This window comes from Lacerta agilis, chromosome 10 (assembly GCF_009819535.1).
Source record: "Lacerta agilis isolate rLacAgi1 chromosome 10, rLacAgi1.pri, whole genome shotgun sequence".
In the NCBI taxonomy this organism is placed as follows: domain Eukaryota; kingdom Metazoa; phylum Chordata; class Lepidosauria; order Squamata; family Lacertidae; genus Lacerta; species Lacerta agilis.
The window spans coordinates 15,186,107-15,199,083 of record NC_046321.1 but is presented as its reverse complement, the minus strand read 5'-3'; the positions used below and the strand labels follow the sequence as shown (position 1 = coordinate 15,199,083).

Here is a 12,977-nt window from a genome sequence, read left to right as displayed (position 1 = left end):
ACCTCAACAACAAAAAATCCCTGTCTCCCACCTTCCTACTTTATTTCCTTGCCTCCCATTCAATGGGCAGGTGGGTGAGACGAATTGTGCTTTTCCCCTTCCAGAGATTTAAAGGCAAAATAATCAGAACTGACCTTCTGGATGCTACTGGTTCCTTGTTTTTGTTCGGAAAGCTACAGCCTTCATTCCACTGCAACAACTTTTCTACTATATTGTTGAGTGACTTCACTATAAATATCTTTTAACACATTTGAAATGTGTGGGTGATGAAATTCAATAGCCAAAAAAATGAGTAACAAAGATTGTTACTGTAAGGAGAGGGCTATGTAGAGCTGAAGCAGCAAAAGTCAGGAAGAGAAGATCTTTTGAGAAGGCTGTTCTATCTACACACAGGACACCAACAGCATAAAAGGGGGGGATCCAATTTCCTCATAATTCCCTACCTAACACAATCCAAAGTCACCCCCCTTTGGGGCTGAACCATCTCCCACAAGATGACACATTTTGCCAAAATAACCCTCCCACACAGAACAAAGGCCTTGAATGACACTGTCCATGCAGATTACAGCTGAGAACAGCATTTCAAAGCAAACAGAACTCGTCTCCTAGTCATACGGTACAAGAAACTAGCTATTTTGGTTAATCCAGGTTAAACCCACTTCAGGAAATACACTAGTGAATTCAATTAGAATTCACTCCATGCCATTCACCTGGAAGGGAAACGCACATTTATTCTAAGGCTGAGAGTGATCTTATTGCTCATTCACATGGAGTCTCTAATAAATCTGTATAGATTAGCCATTGTGCTAAGCAAAGGAGGCTCTCCCAGACAGTGCTGGGAAAATATTTTGAATTCCTAGGTACCAACCTGCTGTAGGGATTTCAACTAGAACTGCCCACATTCTACCCCTGAAATCATAAGCAAACTGCTTTCTTTTAAATATATATTATCAGGATACCAAATTCTGTACTTTATATCTGCGACCTGGAATACACAGATTGCCTATTGGCTGTATTGGGATACTAAAAGGTTTTTACATCATGGGGACTTTCTATTGTTCTGATATTATATCCATGATGATCATATCATTAAACACTGCATGAATGCTATCTAAACAAGCTAGCCGTCAGTTCCAGACATTCAATCACTCACAAAGATTAGAAATCCTTTCCCACACATTCAACCTAATCTTACGCATGCTTACAGTCAGAACCAAGTCCCACTGGTTTCAGAGGGATTATTTCCCAAGCAAGTGTGTGTAAGTTTGCAGCCACAAGCATGTACTGAAGGCACTGGAGAAAACCCACTCTTTTATAGTGACTTCAGCTGTGAGCTTAACACAAATGATTAGAAGGTAATAATGCAGCCTTGTATTTAGCAACTAGTCTTGTTGTTGGCATCCGTCTGTCTCAACAAACAATGGAGTGCACCTCCAAAGGTGAAGCCAAAGCGCTGTGGTAGCAGCACCAAAGTGACCTCCCTGGGGTGCAAGCCTGAGCAGTGTGTGTGGAGATCCTGGGCTGCCCAGATAACAAGACCCCTCCTCTCAGCTTCACTGATGTGGTCCAAAGGAAAGCAGAGCAATACGTTGGGCACCAGTTTGGCTGCAGGAGTTGCCGGAAGGAGGCATATAAGGCACTATGGAGTCTTAGGGGCTCCAGATTTTTGTAAGCTTTACTCCTTAGCCTTCTCCTGGATATATCTCACAACCAGCCTAGAAGCCATAAAAAACAAGGGAATCTGTGTAGGCTAGCACACTGGCATAGAAAGGGCAGATCTGTCCATTCCCCCTCAGGCAGTTCTCCTGGTTTACATGCTGTCTTTAGAGAGAGGAAAAACTATCATTCAGCTCTATTCCTTCTCTGTCATCCTGTTTGACAGAAGACAAAAGGGTTGTTCCCAACGAAGGTGTCTATTTGTACAAGTGCAACAAAGCCTTCCCCTCCCTCCTGCACTCCCCAAATCTGCCCCAGAAGCTTGGGGAGTGAAAGGAAGTTCCATTGCACAAGAGAAGTCCTTGTGCAGACAGGACGGCTTCACAGGATACAACCCAGTGTTTCAACTAGCCTGCCAAGACTTCCCTTTCTCATGGCTAGCAATAAAACACAGGCTGCTAATCTCTTAGGCTAGTAAAAACATTGCCTGTTAGTAACTTTTGAGGACTGAAAATATACAAGAGTACAAAAAAGCTAGCTCATTTGTGTTACCGGTAAGTGAATTTGAATACAGTGCTAACTCATCCTCTGTGCTCCACGAAAGTCACCCTCAGGCAAATTCTGCCGCTTTTATTTTAAATCTTTGCAGCTCCAACCTCCTTGTTCTCGGACAGTCACCTCCTCACCTCTCACTTTCCCATTAGTAAGCAGAACTCTGGGGTATAGGATATCTGTCGCCCATCACTCATTTCAAGTAGTATCCCCCCATGGAGATCCCTCTACAGCTAATGAAGAAATTGAAGTGTTGCTGTCCTCATCAGTCCCAAGATTTTGGCACTGAGAGTCAGATGGTATCTCTTACTGGATGAGAGACCTGGAGTTCTAAACCTGGAGTTCTGAACTGCTTTAGTTAAACGCCATGCCTTTTTAATCATAGAACCATAGAATTGTAGAGCTGGAAGGTACCACAAGGGTCATCTAGTCCAACCCCTTGCAATGCAGGAATCTTTTGCCCCATGTGTGGCTTGAACCCACAACCCTGAGGTTAAGAGTCTCGTGCTCTACTGACTGAGCTATCTCAATTCTGAACTCTATAGATTAGGAACTCAATAGATCCATCTTCAGAAATAGAAACCAGAGCATTCATATTCAGCAGATAAACAGGGTGAATTTGCACTTTAAAAACAACTGAGGGTGCTATTGTGCGAGGTGGTGGTGGAACCCACCACAAAACATTCTAATTGACCCTACCAATGTATTTTATGGGCAACCTGTCTCAGGTTGCAATCCTACACTTACACAGGAGTAAGTCCCACTGAATCAAGGAGGGGCAGTAGTTCACTGGTACAGCATCTGCTTTGCATGGAGAAAGCCTCAAGTTTCAATCCCCAGCATCTCCATGTAGGGCTGGAAGAGATCCCTGTTTGAAATCAATTCAGTTCGTTGTCAATCACCTTAAATAAAATTGGTACACAGTTTCCTGTTGCCATTGATTTTCACACGCCCAGGCACGCAAGAGCAGCTTTTTAAGAACAAAGCAATCGTCAAGCTGTTGAGTTGGTGACAGTTCTTTTTGGGTTCTGTACAGAGATTTTGATTCTGGCTCAGCTTAGGTTCCACATTTCTCTTCCTCACCACAAGCAGCTTCCTAGTTGAGCCCACTAACCGCTGCTCCACACCAATTCACACCAATTCCCTCTCCCCTGGAGTTCCATCAAAATCAAAGCCAGAGGGTCTTCCACAGGCAAGACATTTCCACCTGGAAAGGCAATTTGCTTAAGTCAAGGTGGCTATTTTAACAAACTTTTCAACATTAGATATCTCTCTGAACTGGTTTGCCATGGGAAGAACAAAACAGTTTTTAAAGGTGGAATGGCAGAAAAGAAACAGGCAAAATATAAATCCGATCATTTTTATATACAGAAGTCTATATTGTTGTAAGTGGGGAGGGTCTAACACATGAATTTACAGACTGCCCTCAGCAGCAACTGGAAGGGAAAGAGAAAATATTTTTCACGTAAATCCTAAACTCATTAGTGACACAGACCTCGCTGGAAGCAGAATCCCCAGGGTCCTTCCTCATGCTTTCATGCTCAGACATACTTTTGCATAAACAATTGTAGAAAAAGAAGGAAGATGGCAGTGAAGCACCCACTGACATATACTCCATCACTTGTTTTTGCAGCTCTGAATCTTAATGAGTATCTTCACTGCTTATTTCTGCTGTACTTCTAGAAGACCTCCCAAATCAACATAAGCCTGTATTTTGATAGGTTCACTACTGTCCACAAGGCTAAGAAGAGCCAATGTTCAACCTAATTGCAGGTTTCGAGCTTTTCTTCTTCTGCTGAGCTTATCTCTATACAGAGCAGCAGTCAAGAAACACTCTCCTTTCTTGAAGGAACCTTGAAACCTGTGCAGATGTTCAGGGTGTCTACCTGGCATACCTCTAGTCAAACATCAAATTTTCTTGTACAGTTCCAGTGTCCTATATTAGCCAAGAAAATCTGCTATTGTAGGTGGATGGCGTGGCAGATGAGTGTAAAATATAATTTCAAAGTGCAGCCTAAAGGATACTCATATACTAAACATTAACGTTTTCCAGATTATGCATACAGTAGAATATTTGAAAGCCACATAAAGCAAGGATAAAAGTCCTGCTGAATTAATTGAGTTATGCCAAGATGCACATCACCTAAAATTACAGACCCGCATTAAGAAGGAAGTGAAAAGTTGGTATTTACAAGTAAGTTTGAATGCAAACCCTAATTCAAAAATAATTTCTGTGTAACCTTTTTCCTGACAATATTCACTCTCCATAAACAAGTCCAAAGCATAAAGCATTTGTCAGAACGGTCTAACAAATGTGATTAATCCATACAATTAATTTAGCTTTTTTTTGCAGTGTTTACAAACAATCACCAAAACCTATTAGAATAACACCACTATAGCCATAAATTCTCCAAAACAATGAGTCAAGTGTGTTATGACAAACAAATCTTACATAATACGGTGGCTATTTCTGCTCCTACAGTTGCTTATTATGAGATGAGTGTACGGACACAGAGACCTGATCAAGAAAAGGTTTTGTAAGCACTTCCAGACCTCATGCATTCAACCAAACCTGGCCCAAAATATCCAAATAAGGTGATCCTATTGTACCTAGTTACATTAGTTACTATCTTAAGAGAAAGTAAATATATTTCAATTTCTATGCATCTTCAAAACCAACACAGAAATATTAGCACGAGGATTGAATCTGCACTCCTGAAGCAGTGTCATTTTGCACAAACCTACTTTGCAGTATGAAGAACCTTTAGATTCATCACTGAACCCGGCTGATTTATAAACTGTTTGAAGGAGACTCTGCCAACTTCTATTCTGTTCCACATTTAGCTTTTGAAAACAAGTGTCTTGATTATGTAAGACCCCACAGTGCTACTATTTTAACCTTACATTTTGAACCCTAAGGGAGAGATTTGTTACAAGTGTGTGTGTGTTGACATTTTGCAACTCTTAGCAGCTATGCAAAAGTAAGTGAAAAGGCAAAATGAGCCAACAGCGAGTCAATGCATTGATTTTCATGTTTAAGACTAACAAAGCCAGCTAATATAAAGCTACCGTAAGTCTCCAGATGTTCACCATTTTAGTGTTGAGATTAGCTTGGAAGCTGAAAAAATTCAGAAAGATTCAACAACCTTCTTTTCTTAAGAAGAACTGTGGTTGGCTGGTGATTAACCTTAAGTCTGTGTCAGATACCGTCTTCTCACTTGCTTTTCTAATTGAGAAACGATTCAGAAGTCTTAACATGTTCAGGACTTGTTCACAAATTTCGTTCCAGACAGCAGTTACATCTGCCATGTTACCTAAACCATAATCAGCAGCATTCTTGTGTTAGTGAAGTCAGTGGCTTCTTTCCAACGCATAGTTCTGTAATCACTACTGCAGATAAACAACATTCACCATGTCTATGACAAAAATCTATGTAGAAGCCACAAAGTTTTCGACGGAGCTGCCCAACTATCACAAAAGGAGGGGTGGGCAGGTAGAGGAGTCATTTTTTTCTACAGTAGGGATGGAGAACATATGTTGCTGGACTACAACTCCCATCATCCCTGGCCATGATGGCTTGGGCTTCTGGGAGTTAGAGTCCAACAGCATCAGCTGGGCCACAAGTTCTCCATCCCTGTTCTAGAGAGAGGCACAACAGAGAGAAGTGTCTAGGAAAGGAGAGGGAAGCAGCAACAGCATTAGCTAAGGAGACTGGAGAAATGAGGAGAAAAACTAGGAAAGATAACAGTCTAAATAGACATTTGAACACAGGTAGAGGCAGAAGTGAGAAGGCCTCCTTCTGTGGCCAGATTATAGAACATCTTATATTTATTTTATGGAACACTACACCTCATGAAATCCATCTACCCCTGCTTTCACTTTTTCTTATAATCTGGTCAAAAATGTATTCCAATGGGCATTTGACCTGCTGGTTTCATTGCATTTATGTAGAAGGACCTCATTTATCTCTCTCTTTATCTCTCTCTTTTTGTTGTTGCCTTATATCAGGCACAGGCAAACCCGGCCCTCCAGATGTTTTGGGACTACAACTCCCATCATCCCTGACCACAAGTCCTGTTAGCTAGGGATGATGGGAGTTGTAGTCCCAAATCATCTGGAGGGCCGAGTTTCCCTATGCCTGCCTTATACCATTGCTTGGTGTTGCTGTTATAAGCCACCCTGAGCGATGCAAATCCTTTGGAAGGGTGGGAGGGATATACATTTTCTTAATAAATGTAATAGTAAACAGATCGCTTACCAACTAGCAATAACTTGCCAAATAACTAGCTACAGGTATTTATATATTATCAATAAACCTCGGGAAATAGGAGGCAGGGTTTATTATCCTTGGGTTAGATAAACTCATTTTATAGTCCCATGGGGCAGGAAAATGGGGAAAAAAATTGTTCCATATTCATGGTAAGACGCCATCAATTAATTGAATGAGCTAAGAGTTGCAACCTTCATCAGAAGAGTAAGAGAACTGATACACTGGAGGTGCATAATGTTTAAAATTAAAGCTACATGCCCAGAAGCTATGCTCAGATACCTGTGCACAAGTTCACACTAAACACTTTGGCTAACACCTAGGAGCCAGAGGACCTACCTGATTAAAATCCTGAAGAACAGATTGAAGGGATTAACATAATTAACACAAAACGCATATGTGTGCCTAGGTAAAAGTACCTATTTACTAATAACATCTTCACCCTCCAGCTATTCCATGCCCAGATTTTACAATGGAAAGACTGAAATTACTTTTATGACGTCCGGATAACCAGACACTTGCCTGCTTGCTGCAGCTTGCAACCACAACAATTACCGGTAAGTGTACCTGTAATGTGGGTTTTTAAAGAAGAAGAGTGTGCCAGCAAGGGAAGCGTAAGTTCCAATTCTATGTACACTTACTTGGAAGCAAACGTAATTGAACATGGTGGGATTTCCTTTTGGAGAAATGATGCAAAGGGTTGGGCTGTAAGTGAATGATGCCCCTTTTCCCTGCAAGTTAAGAGGAGGGTTTAACCCTCCATCCTTCAAATGCCCTTTAAATGTGCTCCTGCCCAGAAAGACAGACTGGAGAATCAATGTCCCTACAGGTGTTGTGCAGCAGAACTCCCCCTGCAACCTATTAATAGCAACCTCCCAAGTTTCTTGCTAGGCGTATCTCACATGGAAAGGAAATCCAGTAGGCTGCAACCTGCTAGACCTAACAGCTGTTCTTTTACAAAGGAAACTGTTCTGGCTACCTCAAACTGTCTCTTTGGGCCTAGTTCTTATAATAAGCAGGTGGTTAGACCTATTTCTGGATTTTATCACTTCACACCACAAGTGACTGACCATTCCCTGCACATAGACAAGTAGCATGTGAGGAAGAAGGTACCCCTCTTCCCAGCCTGCTACTTTTCTGTGCATACAGAATGTTTTTGCATAGAAAAGCATTTAACAGCGTGAGCCCACACTTGCGGGCAGGAACGAAAGCAGCCACAAAATTACCATGTTGTACTGTAGCTACTGGTAGGTGCTGACCTGGATATGAGAATCCTGGATTCAAATATCCCTGTAAAGGGTACCATTGAATGGAAAAAAAACTCTCTTCCTAACCTCACTTTCAGGCATGTCATGAGGCTAAAATGCCACTGTAGAAAGAGTAGGAAACAAAAGTAATTAAAATAAATTACTACTTCCTTTCCATCACCATCCCTGCTTCACAGCCTTCATCGTAGCTGGCAGCTACAAGTCCAGGAAGGAGGAATGAAATGTTCAACATTATTATTATCACCATTAATTTAATTTAATTTATTATGTGCCCTTCACCCTAAGGTGTCAGGACAGGTTGCAAACAATTTAAAATACAAATACAACAGATGACAAATGTTACTGACAGAAATGAGAAAACATTGGGCCTTCCCAGGGTTGGGATCCCTATGCAGAAAGATGTTCTATTTAACAGTAAACATGCCCTCTACGGAATCTGGTAGTATGACTTCCAAAAGACCATGAAAGATATAGTTATGCCCATTAAATCAGTTGCTTCTGTTTGACAAATCCTAAACACTCACTCCTGTTTTAAATTCAGTGCATAAGAGATGGGCTCAATGTAAAATGGGGGGGGGGGAGCAGATCCACCCCAGATGAACCATAACTCCAATTCCCAACAAAATAGGAAATTCTTTCCAGTAGCACCTTAGAGACCAACTGAGTTTGTTCTTGGTATGAGCTTTCGTGTGCATGCACACTTCTTCAGACGAAAGAATGCACACGAAAGCTCATACCAAGAACAAACTCAGTTGGTCTCTAAGGTGCTACTGGAAAGAATTTCTTATCTTGTTTCGACTATGGCAGACCAACACGGCTACCCACCTGTAACTCCAATTCCCAACTTTTGTTTCTAGCATTTGTGAAACCTGAAATAAGTGACATGTATAACAGACATTCTTCTTCTCATTTTTTAAAAAATAAACCCATCTGCTCCCCCATTTCAGTGGTTTACTCCTCCATGCCAGAAAAATTCCCATGGACCCCCATGGATGCAAGCGAAGGTGAAAGCCCTGACCTGTGTAAATTTTCTGCATGCACACACTTACTGTACACACTGGCCCATGAATGTGTTAATGTTAGAATGCCACCTATTAATAGCCCACCAGCATGGTAATATTACACATGTAATATATGTGTAACAGGTGCACATGTAATATATGTGTAACAGGTGCACTTAACTACATAAATGGTTTGGTCTTGCAGTCAACATAAACTCACAACAACCCTGTGAGGTAGTTTAGACTGAGGTCACTCAGAATGGAGAGCATTTTCAGATGTCTTCACTGTATGGTGAGGAAAGAACAGGGTGCGCAAAGAACAATGGTTGCTATTTCACCAAGTTTTGCTCAGTGTAGATACACTGAAATTAATGAAGAAGCCTAAATTCAGTTCAATAATTTCAAGGAGTCTACCCTGAGTAAAACTTAGTTGAATACCACCCAGTGCTTCTACCAGGCTTCCTGAATATCCCCTCAGGTTGCTCCCTTTCATTCATAAGAGTGTTGTTGTTGTTGTTCAGTCGTTCAATAGTGTCCAACTCTTCGTGACCCCATGGACCAGAGCATGCCAAGCACGCCTATCCTTCACTGCCTCTCGCAGTTTGGCCAAACTCATGTTAGTAGCTTCGAGAACACTGTCCAACCATCTCATCCTCTGTCGTCCCCTTCTCCTTGTGCCCTCCATCTTTCCCAACATCAGGGTCTTTTCTAGGGAGTCTTCCCTTCTCATGAGGTGGCCAAAGTACTGGAGCCTCAACTTCAGTATCTGTCCTTCTAGTGAGCACTCAGGGCTGATTTCTTTAAGAATGGATAGGTTTGATCTTCTTGCAGTCCATGGGACTCTCAAGAGTTTCCTCCAGCACCATAATTCAAAAGTAAAGTGTAGCAGGAGCCTAAAGTCATTTCTGAGATTACAGAGCACCTGGTAAATCTAGCTATACATTATGGGGTTAGGGAATTGTAAAACTGCATTTTTCCATACATAACCGAATCACGTCTAGAAACAGTCAATCCAACTAGAACACACTAATTGACATGGAGATCTCAGAATCTCAAATTCCGCAGAGAGAGACAGAGAAAAACCTAGCCCTCCCAATCTGAATTTTAACCATAAAACCCCCAGATGTAGCAGTTCCGAAACAAGACAGTGCTTGAAAATTCATCTGGCACACTCCAGGATTTAAGTAGGTATTTGGCATAATTCACTGCTCTCAGAACTAATATCTCTTTGTAGTTTCCCACACAATAGAATTGGCAAAGATCTGTCCCTTCTGTCTCTCCCATGGTTAATGGATAGCTATCACATTAGACTCTTGAAAAAAGTCAATCAATCATAACTGGTTGCATTGCTCTCTGCCCAGAATGAAGGGCATCCTAAGATACCTCCTGTAAACACATCTAGACAAGATATGCAAGGCAAATAAGATCATCTTCCAAATATTAACTGTTTGAAATATAGCATGTGAACACATGCATGCCTAGACCCACAAATTTCTCAGGAAAAAATCTGTTTCTGTGTAATATAAAAATGTCTAGAGTAAATAGTGGAACATAGTACACTCAACAATCGAGAAGGGGGGCATATAACAAATAAGGGAAGTTTTATTCTTTACAAATTCAAAAAAATGTCATTCCTTATAAATCCTTACTTCATTTGAAACAATACAACCCCATCAAGCAGCCATGCAAAAATAAATTCACCTACAAGTTACAAAAAGCTTGCCTGTCACCTCTTTCCAGTTCTAAAAATCTGCTTCCCTTCTCCGACTTGCTCTGCTCCCAAGTATAGGGCACACATAGAACTTTTCCTGGGGGCGGGGGGAGATTAATCTTCCCCAAACACATCTTCCACTATGCTGTGGCTGATGTATGGTCTACAAGTGATTATTTTCTCCCCTTCAAATATACCTTGGCTTTATCCACACAAGTAACTCACAAGGGTTTTCTGCAGCCTTTGGGACTTTAGAAATGTTCGCACATTTTGCACAGATAAAATAACAAAGGGTTGCTCTTGCTGAATAACATCCCCTTGGTACCAGACGAAGCTCTTCACCAATAACACAGGGCCCTGTTTCAAAACTCTGCACCTCTGTCAAATCTCTCAAACAAAGAACTCACTTGAACAGGATTTCTTTCAAGACCAATCTGCCCTTGAGACCACTAAATGGCCTAATCCTGTCCCTCCAAACCTGGACTGCCATATATTAGGGTTCAGTTTCAGGAAGAGTTCATTGCCCAGGAATCTTCTGCTGCACCCAACCCCAAAGTTCATCCACAAAGAATATATAGTAAGTAACAGAGATTGAAACTGCCTTTGAAGACAGGCAGAGTATCCAATAACCAGCCTTTGCAAAACCCAGATTTAGAGCTTTTGCAGAGAAGAAGTGCAACAATCTGGCAAGCTTAAGCCTGGCTCATTTTAGAAATCCAACACTCCTTACTAAGTACATCAGAGCCCTTCCCATGCTGGTGAATGCTAGTAAATGGAAAGCAGTCAGGCACAAAAAGGCTGAGAATTTCTGCAGATGCATTTTATCCCACACAATCCTCAAACACAGGACACCCTTGGAGACGCGCCTACCGTGTTTCTCCTAAAATAAGACACCGTCTTATATATTTTTTCACTCAACAAAACACAGTATGGCTTATTTTCAGGGGATGTCTTATTTTAACTGTGTCGCATCGGTACGCTGCATAGCCACGCCTCCCCAGGCTGTTTTAATGGGATGTACCACGTCACTATGGCTTATTTTCGGGGTATGGCTTATTTTTGGGGAACTGCTTATATTTCGCAAATGCATAGAAATCCTGCTATGGCTTATTTTATGGCTATGGCTTATTTTAGGAGAAACAGGGTAGATCACGGCTTCGACTTTGCCGTTGCGCTTTAGGCAGAGCAATCAGACACATGTTTTACCGCGGTGTTAATGCGGATCTGTTACCCGTTATCTGCCAGCTACCAGTGATACGCAATACTATCACGACGCTACGGAAAGGATTGGCTTGTCTCCCATACTCTGTGTGTGAAGCAGAGGTTTCCGGTCCACTTTTATTGATCGCATACGTAGGGAATCTCAAAAGACTGCGGGTGGGTTTTTTGTTGGGTGTTTTTTTTTGCATTAATTAATGCAGAGAGCGGAGGAATGCTTTCATAATAGAAGAGAATGCACGAACGTCCTAAAAACCCACTCCTCCTCCCCCCACCCTTTAACCGCAGCAACACGCATCACAGCAAGGAAGCTCTCTGCTCTGAGCAGAACCGAGGAGGGCGCTCCTCCTGCTATTATCTAAGGTTGTGGGAAGAACAGGATTCCTTGCCCCCATTTCTTTTTTTGTAAAAAGAAAGGAAACCCCAATAAACCGCCTCCGTACCCTCCCTTTTAAAAAAAGAGCGGCAACCACGCTCTTCTGCAGCCAGTAGGATTAGAAACCTTCATGCAGAAAACACCCTTCCCAAAGGCATCACCTTCCCCAACAATGGAGGAACAGGCCACCCCCCTTCGAAGTAGAAAAAGCGACAGGCAGCCCGGCAGATACCCCTCCCCACTATTCCGCCAGTCCCGATCCCTCAACCCTAGAGCTGGAATCCAGCCGCGGGAAAACGATCTACCCCCCTCCTTCCCTCCGGCCGGTGCATTGCAGCCTCCCGTACTTGCTCATGACCGGTGCCCGCTTGCTGAGGGAGTAAGAAGTTCGCTCAGCGCACGTTAAGACACAGGGCGAGCCCCGCTGCACCGTCGCCCGGTTCCCTGGGGCTTCTGGGCTCCGGCCGGCTGCGCTCCGCGTTGCACGCGCTCTAGGCTCCAGGGAAGGAACAGCGACAGGCTCGCACACACCTTGGCAGCCGTTGCCCGCTGCTGCTGGGCACGAGGGACGCGGACGGGGCCAGCTCGTCCTCCCCGCTTCTTAAAGAAGCACGCGCGCTGCTCCGCTCCGAGGTTTATGGAGCGAGAATTAGCCAACGGCGGCCAATGGGGACAGGGAGCGGCGTCCAGAGGTTGGTCGCGTCCGCTCGCACACCCCTCCGCCGGGAGAGGCGGTGGTGCGGTCCGAATTGTGATAAAAAAAGCAAACGCGGCGGTTGGCCTCCGCGCGGAGAAGCGCAGCAAAGCGGCCAATGGGAAGCCGCTCAAGGGACTGCAGCAGGGCCAAGGCGCAATGCATTTAAAGCGACAGAGGCTAACGGTGGAGGGCGGTTCAGGTGTCTGGAGGAGTCCCAAGGAAAGGAGGAGA

The 12,977-nt window shown here is 43.1% G+C and overlaps 1 protein-coding gene across 20 annotated transcripts in view; it reads right to left on the bottom strand.

The window, feature by feature from the left end:
• Nucleotides 1-12,750, bottom strand: part of MICAL3 (microtubule associated monooxygenase, calponin and LIM domain containing 3) — a 184,909-nt gene extending 172,159 nt beyond the window's left edge. For 18 of the 20 annotated variants that reach the window (XM_033162763.1, XM_033162767.1, XM_033162772.1 and 15 more), the window contains exon 1: nucleotides 12,397-12,475. The gene's annotated coding sequence lies outside the window, so the exon portion shown is untranslated. Of the gene's footprint in view, nucleotides 1-12,396; nucleotides 12,476-12,580 lie in introns of those variants that run through there. The other 2 variants (XM_033162764.1, XM_033162782.1) reach the window with 2 other exon arrangements.
• Nucleotides 12,751-12,977: the final 227 nt, after the last annotated feature.